Source organism: Lepus europaeus, chromosome 3 (assembly GCF_033115175.1).
Source record: "Lepus europaeus isolate LE1 chromosome 3, mLepTim1.pri, whole genome shotgun sequence".
NCBI classification, from domain to species: Eukaryota; Metazoa; Chordata; class Mammalia; order Lagomorpha; family Leporidae; genus Lepus; species Lepus europaeus.
Window position 1 is genome coordinate 161793469 of NC_084829.1, and position 15653 is coordinate 161809121.

General features: G+C 51.6%; 1 protein-coding gene across 2 annotated transcripts in view; it reads right to left on the reverse strand.

Annotated features, from left to right (window-relative positions):
* Window positions 1–15653, reverse strand: part of PRKN (parkin RBR E3 ubiquitin protein ligase) — a 1356574-nt gene that overhangs the window by 117514 nt on the left and 1223407 nt on the right. The window lies entirely within an intron of this gene.

Consider the following 15653-nt stretch of genomic DNA (forward strand, 5'->3'; position numbering starts at 1 on the left):
CAAGGAGCTGTCTAAAGAGTACGCGCCTCAGTTGGGACAGCACGAGAGGCGGCAGCACGAGGGAAAAGCTGTCAAGAACATGACAGAGAGTCTGCACATTTTAGTCCTCAGCCAGGAGGGACAGCAAAGCCTTGATTGCTGAATCACCTGGGTGTAAGAACCCCTTTTGAATGAGTTGTGTTAAAAACTGCCTTTTGTAGACCCCACGAGGCATCTCTGAGGTGTGTTAGCATTGTCCCTGTGGCTGCTGACCACGTCCGTGTTGTGCTGTGTCCTGTCCAGGCGTTTCTTATCTGTCAACTGGCTGGGTCCTCACCCGCTGAGATTGGCAGGCCTTCTGTTCTCATCTTATAGTTGAGGACATTGAGACATAAAGAGACTAAGTAACTGTCTAACAAGTCAATGACGATATTTCCTCTGAGCTCAAGGGCACCTTTGCAGAAGAACAACAGGATCCAAAGGACGGTCCCAAGAAGTCTATGTGATTGGTGCTAGAGAAGTGGCTGTCCCCACCCTCAGCCAGTGAGCCCCATTACTTGATACCCCAAGCTGCTTGCTTTCTCGCCCCTCCTCCTCCAAACACCGCGGGCTGACTTCAGAATCCTTGCCCACACTAGCAAGCGGGCATACTGTGAGCTGTTCTTCGTGTGCACTGTGTGGGGTGGGAGTAGCAAGAGAGTAACCCTTCTGGAAGAAGCTGGTAGGAAACAGGAAGAGGGGAGCCTGGGGGTACTTCTGCTTCCGGTGTGCTTCAGAAAGGTCCTAGTTGGGACACAGAGCCAGTGGAGGGATTAGGCGCCCTTCAGCCATGCCTGGTGGTGACCAGGAGGGACGAGGAGGTGTGCAGTCATCCTGAGCAGAGGCTATGCAGCACAAGGACCTGGATTCCAAACCCAGCCCTGCTACGTGACATGACACCGGGCACGTAACGTAACTCCGTGGCTTTCGGCCTCACTTTCCTCATTTTAATTTGAGGAGAACAGCACTCACTCCCCGAGTCTGTGCTGAGGATTCAAGTAGATAGTACATCAAATGTTAAGTACCATCTCTGACACAGAAGCTTCTCAATAAGTTGAAAATGTTATTTTATGGCCGTTGAAGGAAGTGTTCCAGTGACTTTTACACGTCTCCCAGCCCGAAGGCAAGGGTATGAGGGATGTGAATCAACCTTGCTTGTAGAGAAAGGAATGGGAGCCAGGAAGACACCGGGCTGATGAAAAGCTGGGCACAATGGGAGGGCAAAGGGGCTGCTGTCACACCGCAGAGCGTGGGTGATGAGTGGGTGTCGCTCTGGACACATCTCTCTCTTTCAAATATGCTGAAAAAGATCTTTCACTGAAGAACCAACACTCGCCAGTGTTATTCTTTGCTGGACACTGTGTTCTTTGTGTAGACTCCCTGGCTCATTCTCAGAACCAGCATGGGGGATAAGTTCCATTTTTTTTTTTTAAATCCTAAATAACCATTGTTATTACTGCACTAAATTTTTTCCACCTGCTTCAAGTTGTCTCGTTGCTACAATGACCCCCGGGGGAAGGGACTTTTACTTCTCCCCATTGAGCAGATGTCAGTGGAGGCCACTTGACCGGCTGGCGTCAGGCTGCTGGGTGGAGGTGGCTCCAAGGCAGCGCTCTGCCCAGGGACCTGTCCCCAGAGCCGCTACACTTCCATGAAGGTCACAATCAGGAGGAGCCCAGGCTGCACTTGCTGCTTTTAGAAAAGGCTGTAAACATCATTCACTGCGCCACAGGGTGGCTGCAATACAAAGACAAAAGTGAGAATTATCTCGAATGAACTGTGCACTTAGGAGCTCTGGTCACAATAACCATGGCACCACCAGGCTCCTTTTCTGCCTTGATTGTTAAGATGCCCTTGGCCTAATCAGAGCATCATGGGGCCTTTGTGGTCAGCACGATTCTGCTGCTTTATTCACGGTCTGGATGTGCACCCTTGGCTTACAGTTTATTATTTTACAATGCCTCTTCTTAGTGCGTAAGGAAAGGTACTACAGGCACACCTCTCCTTACTGCGCTTGCACATGCTGTGTTTTCTTTTCCAAATTGAGGGGCTGTGGCTGCCCTACAGGAAGCGCGTCAATCAGCATGAGCTCGCTTTGTGGCACTGTGGCACATTCCGGCGACTCTCACGGTGTTTCAGACTCTCCCATCCTCGTGACATCTGTTCTGGTGTCTCTGATGTGGCCACTGTGATGGTTTTGGGACACCACTAGCCTTGAGGTGGAAGAGTGAACTTAGCTGATGAATGTCGTGCGTGTTCTGGCTCCATCTACCTGCTGTCCCCATCTCTCTCCTTTTCCTCAGGCCTCCCCAACCCCAAGATACACCAATGTTAAAATTAGGCCAACTGATAACCCTACAGGGTCCTGGTGGTGGCTGCTGAAGGGTGGGGTGGCCAGGGCAATTTCTGACAACAGGACAACTGTGAAGTCTGCCACCTGAGCGGATGGCTCCTTTCACGGAAGTTCTCTGTAGGATGCGAGGATGTCCAAGAGTGTTTTACCCACGGTGGAACCTTTGAACACCGGAGTCAATCCCCTCAGACCCCCATGCTGCCGATGTATCTACCATGCTTATGTCGTACTCTGAAGCCTGCGCTGTCTTTTCAACGGTGCCCTTGGCATCTTCCCCAGTGGCAGATTCCATCTCAGGAAACTCCCTTCTTCGCGCTGCAGCAGGAACGGCTCCTCGTCCGTTACAGCTGTGGCCGACGCGGCAGCCGTTCAGCCACACCATCAGGCTGCTCTTGTTATTCTTGGTCTCTTGGTCTTCCCTCCACACCTGCAGTCGCTCCCTCCACTGAAGTCGTGGACCCCTCACAGTCACCCCCGAGGAATCGAATCAACTTCCCCCGAACTCCTGTGACACTGTGACCTCATCCTGAGTGGCATCCAGAATGGTGCGTCCTTTTCATAAGGTTTGCAGTGTAGTTGGCCCGGATGCATGGGAGAAATCCCTACCTATGGCAGCTGTAGCCTCATAAGACCTAGTTCGTAAATAATAAGACTTGGAAGCTGAAATTTGCTTTTAGATCTGTAGGCTACAGAAAGGGCGTTGTGATGACGGGCATGAAAACAACACGAATCTCGCTGTACAACTCCGTCAGAGCTCCTGGGTGACCAGTCACATTGTCAGTGAGCAGTGATGCCTGAAGAAAGATCCCCAAGATGTCTACAAAGCTGGCAGGATGCACCAACGTTAGCTATGTGAGATTTAATGAGGGTGACTTAACACCGTGGACACAGAGTTACCTGTGGGTCAGAATGGTGGAAGGCCTGACTCCCACGGAGGCCAAGGGAGCTGATGTGGGGAGCAGGGATCCGGGGGTGGGTGGGTGGGTTGCAGAGCTCAGGTGTGTGGGGATGGACAAAGGAGGAACCCTTCACTTACTCCGCACGCAGTGAAAGAGTTGTAGACACCAGGGGTAAGCAGACCCCACGGCACAGGGCTCCATTCATGTTGATCTTCACACTCAGCAGAAGCTAGAAGTTAGTTCCGTAATTGATGAATTCACATGCATGTTCATCGAGCAACTGCTCTGTGCCAGTCACTGCAATGGTCAGGACCCGGCCAGGCCAAAGCCAGGAAGGCCATCCTAGTCTCCTACGTGGGTGGCAGAGGCCCAAGATCCTAGGCCACCTCTGCAGCTCTCCCAGGTGCATTAGCAAGGGGCTGGACTGGACGAGGAGAAGCCAGACTTGAACTGGTGCTCTGAAATGGGAAGCTGAGTCCGGGCACTGGCCCCAGCCCCAGTGTTTCGTCAACCTCAGCCTATTCAGATAAAGCATAATGTGGCTGCCAGAGAGGTTCACTCAATCCCAGGGCGCAGTCCGGCTCCGTCCTGGCCCCTGCACGAGGCTGTGCAGGCAGGGACACTGTCTCCCTGCAACCCCACATCCGTTCTCCGCCTTCTCTGTGGTTTTACTCTCCACTCTGCTCAAGACTGGTGCTTCTAGGCTGCTTTTCACATTCACACCTCACCACACTCAAGAAACCATATTTTAATCATAAGTTTTCCTTCCTGGTCCTAGTCGATCCCTTCACCCCCAAGTCAGCTCTGTGCCTTGCTTTTTCACCTGCTTTGTAATAGGTACTCAGTGCACGATGGTAGACAACAGGAGAGCCCTACCTTTCCTGAGACGTGGGAATGCCGCTCTGTGTCCTTATCTCAGGTAGTGAAGGCTCTGATAAAACGTATCCATGGAAACACTCCACTCACAGGAATATTGCATGCGTTAGGCATAAAAGCGCTGCCAGTTTTTAAGTGTCGCGGCAGACTAATAGCTGTGAGTTTGCAATCAGAGGCTACAAAAGGGATGATTGCAGGGATATCTGAGGTTCATTCAGTGCAAAAAAATGCGTGTGGCCCTGTAGTTTGGTTTCTGATGGACACGAGCTGATGTGTTCTTGCTGCTGGGTGCACTGAAGTCACATGCCAGACTTTCTCGAGTACTAGGAACTCAAAGGACCTGATGATGCCCCCAAAGAGCCCCTGGCATAGGTCCCCCTGCCCCAGGCAGAACAGGATACAAACCACCCTGTTGGTTTGAACGCCTGTCTTATGGAGAACACACGGGAGTGCACTGTATACCTTGGGCATGCTCCCGCATGATTGGGGGGCAGCCCCGCTCGACCCCATTCACATGGCAAACTAATTCCTCCTTGTGTACTGCAAGATCCAGGCGCTTCATCCTCCACACAGGAGAGAATGCTGGCCAGCGTCGCCCATCTAACATCCCTTAATGCACTGGGTAAGTTCACCTGGGGCTCTCTCGTTCTTAGGCTTAATAAGCCCAGGTCCTCAAGAGTATGCTCTTAGGTCAATCTCGCAACCCTTTAAGCATTTGAATCATTTTGTTGCTCTCCGTTGAGTCATTTGAATTGCACTTACACGGCACTCAAATGTTCAAGGCCCAGGTTCAACACCAGGGTCACGTGTAGCTAACTCATCCGAGGTAAGAATTGAAGAACAGTGGCCCGGTCCATGGATGCTTGTAATTCTAGGATGCTATTATAGAAGCACGCTGGCATCTTCCAGGGTGTTCCTGGACAGCTCTACCTTCCAGATCACTCTTGGCAGTGCTTGCGAATTATGAGTCAGTGCTAACGTGAGTTGTCTATGCATCCTTGCAGAAAGAAAGCAGTCTGCTATGAGATCAAGGTGAACGGCGGAACCTAAAAAGGTAATCAACCGAAGGAAGCCAGGTGGGGTGGGGCAGGTCGGATAGCACCTGTGCTGTTGGAGGGAGGGGCTTCCACTTCCCCTGGGCCGATATTTTCCCTACAACCTTCGCCAGGATCTAGTCCTCGGCTTTCCTCATTATTTCTAAGACCTGAGAACTGTACCATGGAGAGGCACATTTTTTATACGAAGCCCGTCCTTAGCACTGCGTTTCATAGAAGACTTGAAAGGAAAGGAGCTCGAATTCTTCACTCTCCAGGTGCTGTGGCCTCTGACAGTGACAACCGTCCCAGGAGCTGACTCTTTCTCACGCTCTGTAAGAACTCAGCCGCGGGGGGATGCCGAGACGTCGGGGAGTACTGGGCTGGGTCTGAGCGCTCCACTACCAGTTGCTGTCTCAAGTCCCTCTGAGACCAACGCCACCAAGGCAAGACTGATGTAAGGAAATGTATCCGCCTGTGCTTCCTGTTCTAATTTTCAAACCCAGCAGGTTCAATTTCCTTGCAAAGGTTGGTCTAAGATAGAGTTCTCAGGGTAGAATGGCAATTTAGCCAAACTGCTTTCCCCTAATTACAAAGCACAGCCATTTGCATAAGTAACCAGTCTGGGTATTCAGAGACCCAAGGGAGTCAATGCTATTACCATGGAAGGCACGCTTTGGATGACTTTAAAGGAAATAATACAAGTGCAGGCCCTAAAGGTGTTATCTTTATAGAAGCCAGTGATGGAATCCTACCTGATTGAGGCAGAAGTGTTCCATGGTGTGGGTAGGGGGCAGTGCTGTGGCATAGCAGCTAGAGCTTCCGCCTGCTGTGCCGGCATCCCATATGGGCGTGGGTTTAGATTCCAGCTGCTCCACTCCTGATCCAGCTCTCTGCTGAGGCCTGGGAGGGCAGTGGAGGATGGCCCACGTGCTTAGGTCCCCAAAGCCACCCACGTGGGAGATGTAGGAGACCTGGAAGAAGCTCCTGGCTCCTAGCTTCAGATCGGCTCAGCCCCATCCATCGTGGCCATTTGGGGAGTGAACCAGCGGATGGAAGACCTCTCTGTCTCTGTCTCTACCTCTCGCTGTAACTCTGTCTTTAAAATAAATAAAATAATTTTTTTTTAAAAAAAGTGTTCCATGGGAAGTAGGATAAGAACAGATTCCCTTCCCCTTGTGCCTTTTTCTTTTCTTTTCTTTTTTTTTTTTTTTTAGGAGGGAGTGCTGGTCCTAGTGAGTGTTGGCAAATAAACCTTGGTTGGATCCACGAAGCCAGTTTAGATTTGATTGTCCTCCGCCACTCTGGAAAATGCTGTTTTTGAAAAAGAGGCCACTGATCTGTGTGCTGTAGAAAATGAAGTCATCCCTTAGGCCAATGGATTCAAACCCAACAAAGGCGAGTTTATCTTCACATTTGAGGAGCGAGGAAAGGGTTCTAACATATTGATAAACAGTGACATTGTTTACTGGGAAGAAAATAAATGTACTTGGGGCGATTTTTAAAAGCAGACAAAGCCATCACCCGGAGAGACTGGCCAGGGGGCTTGGATCACCGCACTGCAGGAGTGGTTCAGCCTGTCAGAGGGGAAGTCCGGGGTCAGTGTGGAAAATAAAAGAAGCACCATTACTTAGACTGCCTGTCCCCTACCTGTGTGGAGCTTGGATGGTTTAAACTTTTGCAATGAAACAATGCTTGGCATTTATCAATTTCCCCCATAGAGTCTTCAGGCCATGAGGCTTAGGGCTGTGACGTCAACTGGCAAAGAGTCCCTCTGTTGTTAGGCTCCCAGCTTGAAGCAAATAAGCAGCACGAGGGATAGGGCATCTTTCCCGGGCCTCGTGTCCACAGCAGACGTGTTAGCCTGTGACACTGGGCTGGACATGTTAGGAATTACAGGCATCCTGTCACCACCTACCCAGGAACCAAGCGCTCACGGAATGAGCAAAGAAGGACTGCACCTGCCTGAGAGCCAGGCACTTCCGTAAAGGAGGACTTTAACGGGGCAGCAGCCGCAGGCCAGGGGTCAAGAGGAGAAGAACAGGCCTGGCAGGAAAGTGCCTGGTTAGTGGATGACCACAGTGGCAGATGGCTGATCTCAAGAAGAAAAAAAAAAGCCTCTATGTGTTGCAGGAAACATCAGTGCAGGAGACATCTCACTCAGCGGAGACAGCTCGCGCAGCTCCGTTCATTACCACCCCAGGAAGCCTGGCCACACGGACGGGGCGCAGCCGTGGCTCGGGGCTGCTTTCACCGGACACAGACACACACACACACCTGTTCCCGCACACCGAGGGCCTGCCTGGGGCCATGTTCGTTGCACGGCACAGCAGCCTGCAGGGCAGAAGGAAGAGAGCCCCCTGCCCTCACCCTGCAGAGAGGTTTGAAATGACTCTCAGGAAATGCCCAGGCCTGGAGATCAACCTTGCCGGGAGTTAGGCAGGAGCGGAATGGAACACACTTTCTTTGGAAGACAGGGGAGGGGTAAGAGCAACAGTGAGAATAAAATAAATGCTGATAAAGGGGCTTGCCATTAAGACGTACGTAAACCCTTCCTGGAGACGTAGTGGGCAAAGCAGCAGCAGAAACACCTGGCCGCTGAGGCTGGCCACCTGTCCACTCCTCGCCGTGCTCCCATCCAGCACGCCAGTGCGTCTGGCATGGACCACGGCTCCTGGGAAACCGTCTGCCGTGGCTGCTGCTAACGCTGCTCCCCCAAGTGACCGCCGGCCGGGCTGCAGTTCCTCCTGCTTCCCGACACTCTGAGACGGCTGTGCCTCCCGCGCAGCGGCCAAGCACCGGGCCGCACAGGGTGCACCTGCAGAGCAGGCCGACCCAGCTGTTGTGCCTGTGGCTCTGCTCCTGGGCTCCTTGGCACCTTCCTATAAATTAATTCCACTTGGATTAAAGTGGTGCAGGCTTTGCCCCCTTTCTCTATAGATAGCTCTAGCCTTAAAAAGCAGGGTTCTAGCTAATAGTAATCTCCCCTAATCCGGGCTGCGGTTTCGACTTTGATGAGCATCAGCCTTGAGGGGTGTCGCATGTCCAGCCTCTCCCTCTGGGGGCCAGAGGGAGCCCACGTACCTCCAGGGAGCCCAGTTTCCTGGACAGGACCATGGCAACCTGCACTCACTAGGGATACAGAGGTTCTGCGTGTCCCCTCTGGGGACACTGGAAGACGACAGGCTGGCTTACAGGCGTAATAAACGGTTTGCCTCTTAAGCTGTTACACTCTCAAACTACAAGACAGTCCTGTTTGAGCTTAAGAGACAGGTTTCCTTTGAAAGAGCTCTTTCTGTTTAATGTTTACAAGATTTGTTTTCTAAGGTAAATGCAGGCAGAGAGGAAAACAAACAGAGCTGGCCCATGGAGACACCACGCTCGGCACCCTCCAGGGACTTGGGGTTCCTTCCTGGCCACGTTGCACGCGGCTCCTCGTGGCTGCGGGTTTTCCCCAGAGCCCGGCTGCCCCAGACACCCTGCCCGGCGCTGTGAAAACGGTGCCCTCAGAGGCGCAGCAGAAGCGGGCGTGGCTCCCGTGTCCAGCCCTGGGGGCAAACGGCCCCTCTTTTCTGACCTTTTTCCTGCTCCACCATAGAACACTGGCAGACGCGCTGCCTCCCCGAGAGCAGTGAGACAGACAGACACCTGCAGGTCGCAAACCATCGTGGGCCACCGAAGCTTCCTTGTTACATAACGACTGCAATTCCAAGAGAACAAGAAACCGATTTCCCAGCAGCCGCCCCCAGGGCCCCTGTGCTGCCCCGTGAGCCCTGCCTGGGTCCCTGCTGGAATCCCTCTGCGACAGCTTCATTTTGCTTCTGAAAGGAGAGGACCCGTGGCCTTCCCAAAGCAGAAAGCCGTTTCTCTGTGACCCTATTCCCAGGAGTAGTTCCTGGGATAATGAGGATCTCAGGAACTCTGAATACATGACTCAACAAGAATGCCAGGCTGACTGGTGAGAGAATCAATTAGACAAACAAAAGAAGGATTAGGGACCATTCAAACCAAACAGACTTCTTTTCCTCGCGTTTTTGCAAAGATAAAGAGGCATTTTGGGCAGGTGGCAAGGGCTCCTTGGGCAGTGGAACACACAGGTGTTGGATGGTGAATGTGGCCTGGACCACGTGACAGGGCCACACCCTCTAAGGCTGGGACTGGACTCCAAACAGCTTCTTGGGAGATATTTTGGGGAGAGATGTCCCAGGGACAAGGGTTGAAGGCGACGAGGGTTTGAAAACAACATTATGCCAGGGCTGGCTACTCTAAGGCTGCACTTGAACAGTCCTGAGAGAAGTGAGAGAAGTTCAAGGTCCTGCACCTGTGACGCAGGCTGGCTCAGCAGGGAGGGGACAGATGAGGGGGAAAGCAGGGGGTGGGGGGTGGCCAGCCTCTGTGACACTAGTAGGCTGATATTTAGCACTCCATATTTTTAGACAAGAATTTGAGACACACACACACACCCCCTATCTCCTGGCTTAGTCCCCAGAGGCCCCAGGAACCAGCAGCTCAGCCTCTGTCTCCTATGCGGGTGACAGGAAGCTATCACTTGGCATCACGGATGCCTGGCTGGGTCTGTGTTAGAATAAACCTGGCACGGGGAGTAGGGCCAGGACTTAACCCCACGTACTCTGCATGGGGCCTTATCCATGTCCTCTATCCACTCGGCCAAAGTCCTGTCCTTTGGGTCCTGTGAAGAGACAGGGTATGGGGGAAGGGAGCCAGCTACCAGAGGCTAGGAGGAGGCGCTGCTGCCATGGGTACCAGGAGATGAGGAGGGCTCTGGTGGCTTGGGAACCGGGCACAGGCCAGGAGCCCACGGTGGGCAAGCTCCTTAGTGTTGACATCACAGTGGCTGTGCCCTGGCTCCATGGGTTCCTCGCCTCTGAGGCTGGGACACCCAGGCAGGAATATACTTTGAGGTGGGAATCCGGAGGCACAGGTGCCAGTTGACGATGGACTGGGGGGATATCGTCATCACAAGATGCATAGGAGCAAGCCCGCACACCGCACACTTCCTCCCAAAGGAATTAAGCAGACGTGCAGCACCTCCCAGCTGTTTTCCGAGTTGCTCTACTGGGGCATAAGTTGACCCTACTGCTGGGTTCTGTTTTTATTGTTACATCTGCAACCGATGGCATTTACGGAACATCTATTACATGCACGGCACTGCGGAGAGAAATAAACACCCAACTCTGCTTCCCTCCTCTGAATTAAAAGGAGATACGCAGCAACATTCTAGGCCATTTAAAATAAAAGGCACAAAAATGACCTATAATATCATCATATTAACCCAACAAATCTTCAGTCTGGATTTCCTGGGCGTATTTATCTGCGTGCATACATTTCTACGAGGTTACATTCGCGGTCAATGTAATTCTGTGGGGCTCATTCTTAAGGGACTATATTGCTTTTAGAGATGGCTCTGAATTTTTGGGTGTTTAGTTTTAGGATGCTTAGGCCATGAGAAATGAGATTCCAACATTTAGAGGGGAATCATTGAAAATGAGGAGTAAATTGTATTATTCCATTTGTGTTTCATTAGAAGCAATATTTCATCCTCCTTCCATAATAGCTAAAGCAAATTCTCTGTAGTCCTGATTTAAATACCAAATAAATAAAGTTGAAATTTAAAGAGTATATTGCCATTTTCATGGCTTCTAAGAGACTCCAGACTCACCCACTAGTTACACACCTGATGGTGCCTATTGACTAACTGGTCAGCTTTTGCCTTTTGAATGGGGTTGTGGCCGATGGAAATCACCACTCTTTCTGCAGGATCATCCAAATGTAGCCAGATATTTAATGAAAGCAAAGAGCTAATGGCTTTTCACACATGCACTGAAAAAAATTAATAACCCCATAATCTCTGGCAAACGAGATAATTTTTCCTACAAGCCTGTGAAGTTGGATATTATGTGATTTATCTCAATGACCTGCAAGTAATGCATATAATTATTAAAAATCACCACCAAGCCTGCTTTTAAGAAGCTTCATTGTGCTTCTGCTGATGCAATGCCCGACTCCTACTACTTCATTTCTGATGCGGCTTAACTAACCAGTTAAAGGTTAGGTGAGCTGGGAACTCTTGTACCCCTACAATGCAACCCTAGCTTTTTGATGGTTGGTTTGCTATGCCCACCTTCCCAGGATGCACCTGTTGCACCTGGGACCAGGGCACACTCTCAGATGCCACCCCAGTTGCATATCCAATTGGGGTACTATCCTGTTCCTTATAAAAGGAGATGGGAGGTGAGGAAGAGATCTATTTCCACCCAAGAATGCACTCAGAGGTTCTGGTCTCATTTTCTTTCTTTCTGCCCTGGTCAGGCCTCAGACAGATCTCTCTTACTTAGAATTACCATTTTTGTCAGGGGAACAGTGAGGTGGGCAACATGGGAGCATGACGTTGGTCCAGCCCTGATCCTGTGAGTCTGCAGGCCCCCAAACACCCAGGACAGCTCAGCCCTGCTGCCATGTTGGTGAGAGGGCTTCCCCCAGTTGCTCCCTGCCTGCTGAGCCAGGGAACCACCCTGTGCAGGGAGACAGGTGGGCCCAGGCATGCTGCAAGGTAACCTCAAACATGGAACAGTGAGACCCAGACTGTGTGGCCATCTGTGATGGCGCTGGGCGTTGTCCCCAGCTATGCAGCCAAAGCGCTCTGGGAAGAGTCCTCTCTTGCATCTGCCCTGCCCAGTTCTACAGTTTCTGGCAAAGCCACTGTGTGCTCACAATCAGCACCACGGTCAGTACCACGCGCTCCTGCAACAACACAAGCCCAGCCCCAGCTCCGGGGAAGACTGCTGTGCCTACTGTGAGCGTCCACATGTGTCTTCCCTCTGAGACAGGACAGACACAGGGCTCACACAATCAAGCCTCTGCAGACGCAGTCTGTGTCCAGGGTCTGACCACAAGCTGCTGTGAAAGACCCCATGCTGCTCCGTTAGGGCTCTCCAACCCTGGCATGTTCCCAGAAGGGCCCACTACCACTGACACATGGCTTTGCTGGAGAGGCATAGTGAGCAACACACGCCTTTGGATGAGTCTTGTGCAAAAACAAGGAAGAAAACAGAAAAACAGAAAACCCCACAATCCCTCTTGGGCAGGATCTCAAGTCAGGTGCCAACCCAAGCACTGGGGACCAGCCAGCGACAGAGAGGGCGTGGCCACACCCCCCTCCCTATGAGAACTCCAGTTTCCAGAAACTCCTCCTATCATTGTCTCCCTTGTGCTAGGCATTAGCCCTGGTAAACGTCGCCTGGGTTGCACATTGGCTCTTGTCGATCTCTATCACAAGGGAGTCAAAGAACTATGGGTGGGTGGCACCTTGTGCACCCCCACCAGGTGCCTGCACAGTCAGCTAAAATGAGTCAAAAGGAAAGAGACCTGAACCCCAGACCCCTACCCTACCCTGTGCACACCTTGGGAGAAGCTGAGAGCAAGGAGCTCCTGTCCAGAAATCGCCTGAGTGCCCACACTCTGGAAGACTGCCCAGGTGCAGGTAGTGGCCAGCTCCTCCTGAAACCTCAAGCAGAACGCACAGCCTGACAGTGCACGCTGCTGCAGTATGTGGGGCAGCAAGTCCTCGGGGACGTGGGGGTGGCTCCGTCGGGGAGGGAAGTGGAGAAGGGCTTTACCTCTGCAGGCTGGGCAGGACAGGAAAAGGGGGCACGGCCATGGGAGGCGGGAGCACCTGTGCTTGGTGATGTTCAAGGTTCACTTTAAATCCTGTCCACTCTTATATTCCTCCCATCACCCTGCTTCTAGGGATACCTCTCCCTTTTTCATCAAAGGGAAAACACTAGGATCTCCCTGGATGATGAGAGACAGATACGTGTCCCCAAGATGCAGATATGTGGGACACACATTTGACCTGATGGTTAAATCCTGCCTGGTAAGAAATCCTGAGTCCCACATATTGCAGTGTCTGGGTTCAGTTCCTGGCTCCGGATCCCAGTTCCAACTTCCTGTCAATACAGACCCTGGGAGGCAGCAGTGATGGTTCAAGTAATGGGGTTCCTGTCATCCAAGCGGGGGACCCAGGCTGAGCTGCCAGCTCCTGGCTTCACCTGGCTCAGTCCCTGCTACTGTGAGCATTTGGGGAGTGAACCAGCAGGTGGAAGCTCTTTGTCTCTTCCTCTCTCTTTATAAAAAATTTATTTATTTTAATTGAAAGTCAGAGTTACACACAGAGAGAGAAGGAGAGGCAGAGAGAGAGAGAGAGAGAGAGAGAGAGAGAGAGAGAGAGAGAGAGAAGAGGTCTTCCATCCATTGGTTCACTTCCCAAATGGCTGCAATGGCCAGAGCTGTGCCAATCTGAAGCCAGGAACCAGGAGTTTCTTCTGAGTCTCCCATGCAGGTGCAGGGGCCCAAGGCCTTGGGTCAGCTTCCACTGCTTTCCCAGGCCACAGCAGAGAGCTGGATCAGAAGCTGAGCAGTCTGGTCTGGAACTGGCACCCACATGGGATGCTGGCACTGCAGGCGGCAGCTTTACCCACTACACCACAGTGCGGGCCCTCAAGTCTCTTCCTCTCAGAAGAAAATGTAGCTGTCAATCAGGAGGACATTTGTCTGCCGGGCATCTCCTATCGGGCCAGTAACATCGGTTAGCTAACAGTAGCAATGCTGCTCCCTGGGGAGTGTGAAGTCGAGAACGAAGGTTTGTGATGAAGGATTGGGGTGGATTCAGCACAGCGCAGCTGTGCTGATCCCCAGGAGGACCGCCTGGGGCTGTGCTTAGGAAGGCACCAGTAGAGGCATGTGATTTTTAAAGAAGAAACACGCCTGCCTTTTGCGCATTCTTCCGCACGTTTACCTAAGGTGAGTCCTCATGGTGTAGCTGGGGTTTCCACCTGTGTGCAGGGTGAGGGGTTTTTAGCTCTCGCCATGACCTCCATCCGTACAGTACCTTGGAGGATCCAGGGAAAACAGCGATGGCCTGACCTTCAAGGTGCTTCCAGGTCTCATTCTCCTGCTTCCAGCCAGGACTAGAATAAGAGCATGCTGTCAGTTTGAAACCCCCTCAAAGACAGCAGGATTTTGGGGAAAACTAGAGGGGATTTAGTAAAGAGAAAGGTCACTCAAGCTGATTTAATTTTTTTCTAGAGATGCAGTGTCAAAGGGAGGAAGTGGATGCGATTAGGGGAGGGGGATGAGTGGCTTGAATAGAGTCAAGGTCAGCTACTTGCACATTCCTACAATAGGCAGGTACAGACAGCCTGGCTAGGGGCCTTCAATTATAAATTAAAAAAAATATTTATTTGAGAATCAGAGAGAGAGAGAGAGATGGATCAATCAATTGATTGATCACTCATTCAGTGGTTCCTTCCCCAAATGCCTATAACAGCCAGGGCTGAGCCAGCTGAAGCCGGGAGCCAGGAGATTCATCCGGGTCTCCCACAGAGACCCATCACCTGCTGCCTCCCAGGGTACCCATCACCAGGAAGCTAGAAGCAGAGGCAGAGCCAGAACTCCAGCCCAGGCCCTCTGATCTGCATTGCAGCTACCACGCCAAACACCTGTCCTTCAATGATTAATTTAAATGATGGGTTAGGATCCTTCTGAGCTTTCTTCACTTTTTTAAAAAAAATTATATTTATTTATTTGAAAGACAAAATGATAGAGTCGGGGTAGGGGGGAGATCTTCTATTGGCTGCTTCACTCCCCAAATGGCTGCAGTGGCCAGGGCTGGGCCAGGCCAAAGTCAGGAGCCAGGAGCTTCATCTGGGTCCCTCACATGGGTGCAGGGGTCCAAGCACTTGGGCCATCCTTTGCTGTCTTCCCAGACATATTAGCAGGGAGCTGGATCAGAAGTGGAGCATCTGGGACTTGAATCAGTGTCTGATACAGGGTGCCAGCATTGCAGGCGGCAGCATAGCTCATGGCACCACAATGCTGGGTGCCAATAAAAAAAAAAAAAAGAAAAATTCTAGCCTTCTCCAAAGGTTAGTCGCTACAATAATAGTTCAACATCAACAGAGAAGACTGTGGCGAAAGGTTCCCTAAAGTTTTAGTCCAGAGCCTCACTTGATAGGAGAGGTGGATGACGTCTTGGGAAGCATGCTCATGAACTTACAGGTGACCCTTCACAACTCCTGGGACCCCAAGTCTGAGAGTAAGCCTGACTTATGACAACTCTGCTCATCTAAAACAAAACGCACCAAAGACATTTCCATGAAGATAAACAAACTCCTCCACCATCACTATAACACAAACGCTTGCCAAGCATCGACACAGGTGGGGGACCTGTAAGTGCTCCTTGGACTCACTTGCAAGTCTCAGCTAGACACGAAAAATAGCACTGGGCACAATTACTGATGAACTAGTGCTGGTGGTCTCTTCTCCTGTCCGTGCTGGCTCTCCTTAGATCTTGGACCTTAAAGCTGTCAGAGTGCCATAGTGTCTGGCCCTCAACAGTCAGTGTTGGAACTGAGGTGGGTATTGGGTTGGATTAAGAAGCAGGGGGCTGGGGCC